The following is a 6,000-nucleotide window of genomic DNA, read 5'->3' on the forward strand; positions in this document are numbered from 1 at the left end:
TTTAGAAACTAGAGATTGTTTTCTTTCCAATGGTATTATTTATATGCATATAGTAAGAGCAATAATTGAATAAGAGGCAGTTTAATCTGTAGAGCAAATTATGCTAATGGGAAAATAGCACCCCCTGTATTCTCAAGAAGTTAAAAAAAAAAATGTTTATCCCCTTTTCTCCCCAATTTTCGTGGTATCCTGTCACGCCCTGGCCTTAGTATTCTTTGTTTTCTTTATTATTTTAGTTAGGTCAGGGTGTGACATGGGTAATTTATGTGGGTTTTGTAGTGTCCAGGGTGATTGTAAGGTTTAGGGGGTTTATTTAGAGTAGTTGGGTTTATGTTTAGTATAGTTGTCTAGCTGTGTCTATGTTGTGAGTAGTTGTCTAGGAAAGTCTATGGTTGCCTGAATGGGTTCCCAATTAGAGACAGCTGGTTTCTGTTGTCTCTGATTGGGAGCCATATTTAAGGTAGCCATGGGCTTTAGTTTGTTGTGGGGAATTGTCTATGTCTGAACGTTTGTAGCCTGTGTGTGTGCACTACGTTTATTAGCTTCACGGTCGTTTATTGTTTTGGTAGTTTGTAAGTGTTTTGTTTCGTTTTGCCTTCTTCTATAATAAAAGAAGATGGCTTATTTTCCACATGCTGCGTCTTGGTCCGTCTCTCCTCCACACGATCGTGACAGTATCCAATCGCTAGTAATTACTATCTTGTCTCATCGCTACAACTCCCGTACGGGCTCGGGAGAGACGAAGGTCGAAAGCCACGCGTCCTCCGAAGCACAACCCAACCAAGCCGCACTGCTTCTTAACACAGCGCGCCTCCAACCCGGAAGCCAGCCGCACCAATGTGTCGGAGGAAACACCGTGCACCTGGCCCCCTTGGTTAGCGCGCACTGCGCCCGGCCCGCCACAGGAGTCGCTGGAGCGCGATGAGACAAGGATATCCCTACCGGCCAAACCCTCCCTAACCCGGACGACGCTAGCCCAATTGTGCGTCGCCCCACGGACCTCCCGGTCGCGGCCGGCTGCGACAGAGCCTGGGCGCGAACCCAGAGACTCTGGTGGCGCAGCTAGCACTGCGATGCAGTGCTCTAGACCACTGCGCCACCCGGGAGGCGTAGTTATATACTTGACAAAGAATCAATTGACAAATTTGCAGACTTGATACAAAATATTGTCCAGTATTGAAATGCTTCTCTGGATCAATCTGAAACTTTGCACACACACTGCTGTCATCTAGTGGCCAAAATCCAAATTGCGCCTAAACTGCAATAATACATTATGGCCTTTCTCTTGCATTTCGAAGATGATGAAAAAAATTATACGCATGTATTTTTGTTTGTATTGTCTTTTACCAGATCTAATGTGTTATATTCTCATACATTAATTACACATTTCCACACACTTCAAAGTGTTTCCTTTTAAATGGTATCAATAATATGCATATCCTTGCTTCAGGTCCTGAGCTACAGGCAGTTAGATTTGGGTATGTCATTTTAGGCGAAAATTAACATTCACAAGGCTGCAGGGCCAGACGGATTACCAGGACGCGTACTCACAGAATGCTCTGACCAGCTGGCAAGTGTCTTCACTGCCATTTTCAACCTCTCCCTGACTCAGTATGTAATACCTACATGTTTCAAGCAGACCACCATAGTTCCTGTGCCCAAGAATGCTAAGGTAACCTGTCTAAATGACTATCGCCCCATAGCACTCACGTCTGTAACCATGACATGCTTTGAAAGGCTGGTCATGGCTCACATCAACAACATCATCCTAGACACTCTGGACCCACTCCAATTTGCATACCACCCCAACAGATCCACAGTTGACACAATCTCTATTGCACTCCACACTCCCCTTTCTCACCTGGATAAAAAGGAACACCTACGTGAGAATGCTGTTCATTAACTACAGCTCAACGCTCAACACCATAGTGGCCTCGAAGCTCATCACTAAGAACTATCAGCTCAAATATAAATAACATGAGCATGTCTACTTATGATACGTTTCCCAGTAAAGCAACAAAAAAAATAAAGCATCCCAGAAAAGTGCTAAAAATAGCCCACATTAACATATGTAGTTGTCCACATATTCTAAGTCAGAACCGTCCAGAGTAGTAATGCTAGGCGGGTGGGCAGGTGCGGGCAGCAATCGTTTGAAGAGCATGCATTTAGTTTTACTAGCGTTTAAGAGCAGCTGGAGGCCTGTTAACACAGTGTCCAAGGAAGGGCCAGATGTATACAGAATGGTGCCGTCTGCGTAGAGGTGGATCAGAGAATCATCCAGCAGCAAGAGTGATATCCTTGATATACACAGAGAAACGAGTCGGCCCGAGAATTGAACCCTGTGGTACCCCCATAGAGACTGCCAGAGGTCCGGACAACAGGCCCTTCGATTTGACACACTGAACTCTGTCTGCGAAGGTGTTGGTGAACCAGGCGAGGCAGTCATTTGAGAAACCAAGGCTATTGAGTCTGCCGATAAGAATGTGGTGATTGACAGAGTCGAAAGCCTTGGCCAGGTTGATGAAGACAGCTGCACAGTACTTTCTTTTATCGATGGCGGTTATGATATGGTTTAGTACCTGAGGTGCACCCATGACCAGCTCGGAAACCGGATTGCACAGCGGAGAAGGTATGGTGGGATTCAAAATGGTCAGTGATCTGTTTATTAACTTGGCAGATATCCAAGAGTTTGCGACATTCAGGAATGAGACTGATGAGGTCATAATACATTAATAGAAGACCGTAATCGATAATAAAATATCTGAAGAGTTATATTCGAGAAATTGCAACTCTATAAGCAACATTTTCCTATGGTGCCCCAACATCCTAGTAACTTACTATTCTGTGATTCATAAGTGTCGGTAGCAGCAACATTATGTACAAAATAAATAAATTAATATGCTACAAACAATGCAAAATTTTTTACAAAATAGCACAGTTGGTTAGGAGCACGTGAAACGGCAGCCATCCCCTCCAGCGCCATTCTGCGTTCTTGGCTCATTCAAAACTCACTGATATTGCAAACTACTTTCATGATTTTTTTATTGGCAAGATTAGCAAACTTAGCCATGACTTGCTAGCAACAAACTCTGACACTACACATCCAACTATATCTGACCAAATTATGAAAGACAAGCATTGTAATTTCTTATTCCGTAAAGTGAGTGTCGAAGAAATGAAAAATGTACTGTTGTCGACAACAATAACAAGCCACCGGGGTCTGACAACTTGGATGGAAAATGACTGAAGTTAATAGCAGACGATATTGCCTCTCCTAGTTGCCATATCTCATGAGTTAGATGCACTATTGTAAAGTGGTTGTTCCACTGGATATCATAAGGTGAATGCACCAATTTGTAAGTCGCTCTGGATAAGAGCGTCTGCTAAATGACTTAAATGTAAATGTAAATATCTTAAATTTAAGCTTACTCAAAAGTGTGTGTCCTTTTAGATGTATTTTATTTACCAGATACAATGCTATTTTACAGTAAACAAATTGAAAACAGACTTTCAGCGCACTTATAGTGAAGGACATTAATGACTGTTGATTGGCTGAGAGAAATTGATGATAGAAATATTGTGAGGGCTGTTTTGTTAGACTTGAGTAGAGCTTTTGACGTTATCGATCATAGGCTGCTGCTGGGGGAAAAAAATGTGTTATGTCTTTACACCCTCTGCTATATTGTGGATAAAGATTTACCTGTCTAACAGAACACAGGGTGTTCTTTAATGGAAGCCTCTCCAACATAATCCGGGTAGAATCAGGAATTTCCCAGGTCAGCTGTCTAGGCCCCTTACTTTTTTCAATCTTTACTAACAACATGTCAATGGCTTTGAGTAAGGCCAGTGTGTCTATGTATGGGGATGACTCAACACAGTACACGTCAGCTACTACAGTGACTGAAATGACTGCAACACTTAACAAAGTGCTGCAGTTAGTTTCAGAATGAGTTGGAAAGGGATAAGTTAGTCCTAAATATTTCAAAAACTAAAAGCATTGCATTTGGGACAAATCATTCACTAAATCCTAAACCTCAACTAAATCTTGTAATAAATAATGTGGAAATTGAGCAAGTTGAGGTGACTAAACTGCTTGGAGTAACCCTGGATTTTAAACTGTCATGGTCAAAACATGTCGATACAACAGTAGCTAAGATGCGGAGAAGTCTGTCGATAAAAACGCGCTGCTCTGCCTTCTTAACAACAAGGCAGGTCCTACAGGTCCTAGTTTTGTCACACCTGGACTACTGTTCAGTTGTGTGGTCAGGTACCACAAAGAGGGATTTAGGAAAATTACAGTTGGCTCAGGACAGCGCAGCACAGCTGCTGTCTGTTTAAACTATTAGCACACAGCTTGGACACCCATGTATACCCGACAAGACATGCTCCCAGGCGTTTCTTCACAATCCCCAAGTCCAGAACCGACAATGGGAGGCGCACAGTACTTGCAACAAAGACTGAGAGTCGAGAAGCAGGTGGTACGTTTAATAAACCAACAAACATCCATAGACGACATTGCAGTGGCGTCTTCACATAGACGCAGAAACAATACTGACTGGGGAAAGAACCTATGGGAGTGCAAGATATAGGGGAGGTAATAAGTGACAGGATATTAAAAACTGTAATATCTTATGTTTCACCGAGTCGTGAATAACATACATCTGGTGGGTTATACTGTCAAGACTTCTGCCGAAGTCGATGCCTCTCCTTGTTCGGGCGGTGCTCGGCGATCGACGTCACCGGTCTTCTAGCCATCATTGATCTATGTTTCATTTTCCATTGGTTTTGTCTGGTCTTCTTACACACCTGGTTCCAATCCCATTCATTAATTGTTGTGTATTTAACCCTCTGTTTCCCCTCATGTCCTTGTCAGAGATTGTTTATTGTTATGTTCATGTTCTATGGATTGGTGTTTTTGTACCCACATTTATTTTATTATGGACTTTGGTTTTGGAGTTTGTTTTAAATTATTATAATACTCCATTTATACCAAGTTTAATTCTCCTGCACTTGACTTCCCTGCCACCTACATACACGACGTGACATATACACTGTATTGGCAGGATAGAACAGTAGCCTCTGGTAAGACAAGGGATGACGGTCTATGTATATTTGTAAACAGCTGGTGCACGATATCTACGGAAGTCACAAGGTTTTGCTCGCCACCACAAACCAATGCTGGCACTAAGACCGCACTCAATGAGCTGTATATGGCCATAAGCAAACGTAAGAAAGAAAACACTCGTCGAGAGGCGGCGCTCCTAGTGGCCGCGGACTTTAACGGAGGGAAACTTCAATCCGTTTTACCTCATTTTTAAATGTGAAACCAGAGGGAAAAGAACTCTAGACCACCTTTACTCCACAAACAGAGATGCATACAAAGCTCTCTCGCTCTCCATTTGGCAAATCTGACCATAATTCTATCCTCCTGATTCCTGCTTTCAAACAAAAATGAAAGCAGGAAGCAAAAGTGACTCGGCCTTTCCAAAAGTGGTCAGATGAAGCAGATGCTAAGCTACAGGACTGTTTTGCTAGCACAGACTGGAATATGTTCTGGGATTCTTCTGATGGCATTGAGGAGTACACCACATCAGTCACTGGCTTCATCAATAAGTGCATCGATGACGTTGTCTCCACAGTGACTGTACGTACATACCCCAACCAGAAGCCATAGATTTCAGGCAACATCTGCACTGAGCTAAAGGGTAGAGCTGCCACCTTCAAGGAAGCTTATAAGAAATCCCGCTATGCACTCCGACGAACCATCAAACAGGCAAAGCGTCAATACAGGATTAAGATCGAATCGTACTGCACCGTCTCCGACGCTCGTCAGATGTGGCAGGGCTTGCAAACTATTACAGACTAGAAAGGGAAGCACAGCCGCGAGCTGCCCAGTGGCACCAGCCTACCAGACGGGCTAAATTACTTCTACGCTCGCGTCGAGGCATGTAACATTGAAACATGCATGAGAGGATCAGCTGTTCCGGACGACTGTGTGAT

The sequence above is a fragment of the Salvelinus alpinus genome, chromosome 35, assembly GCF_045679555.1.
Source record: "Salvelinus alpinus chromosome 35, SLU_Salpinus.1, whole genome shotgun sequence".
Classification (NCBI taxonomy): Eukaryota; Metazoa; Chordata; class Actinopteri; order Salmoniformes; family Salmonidae; genus Salvelinus; species Salvelinus alpinus.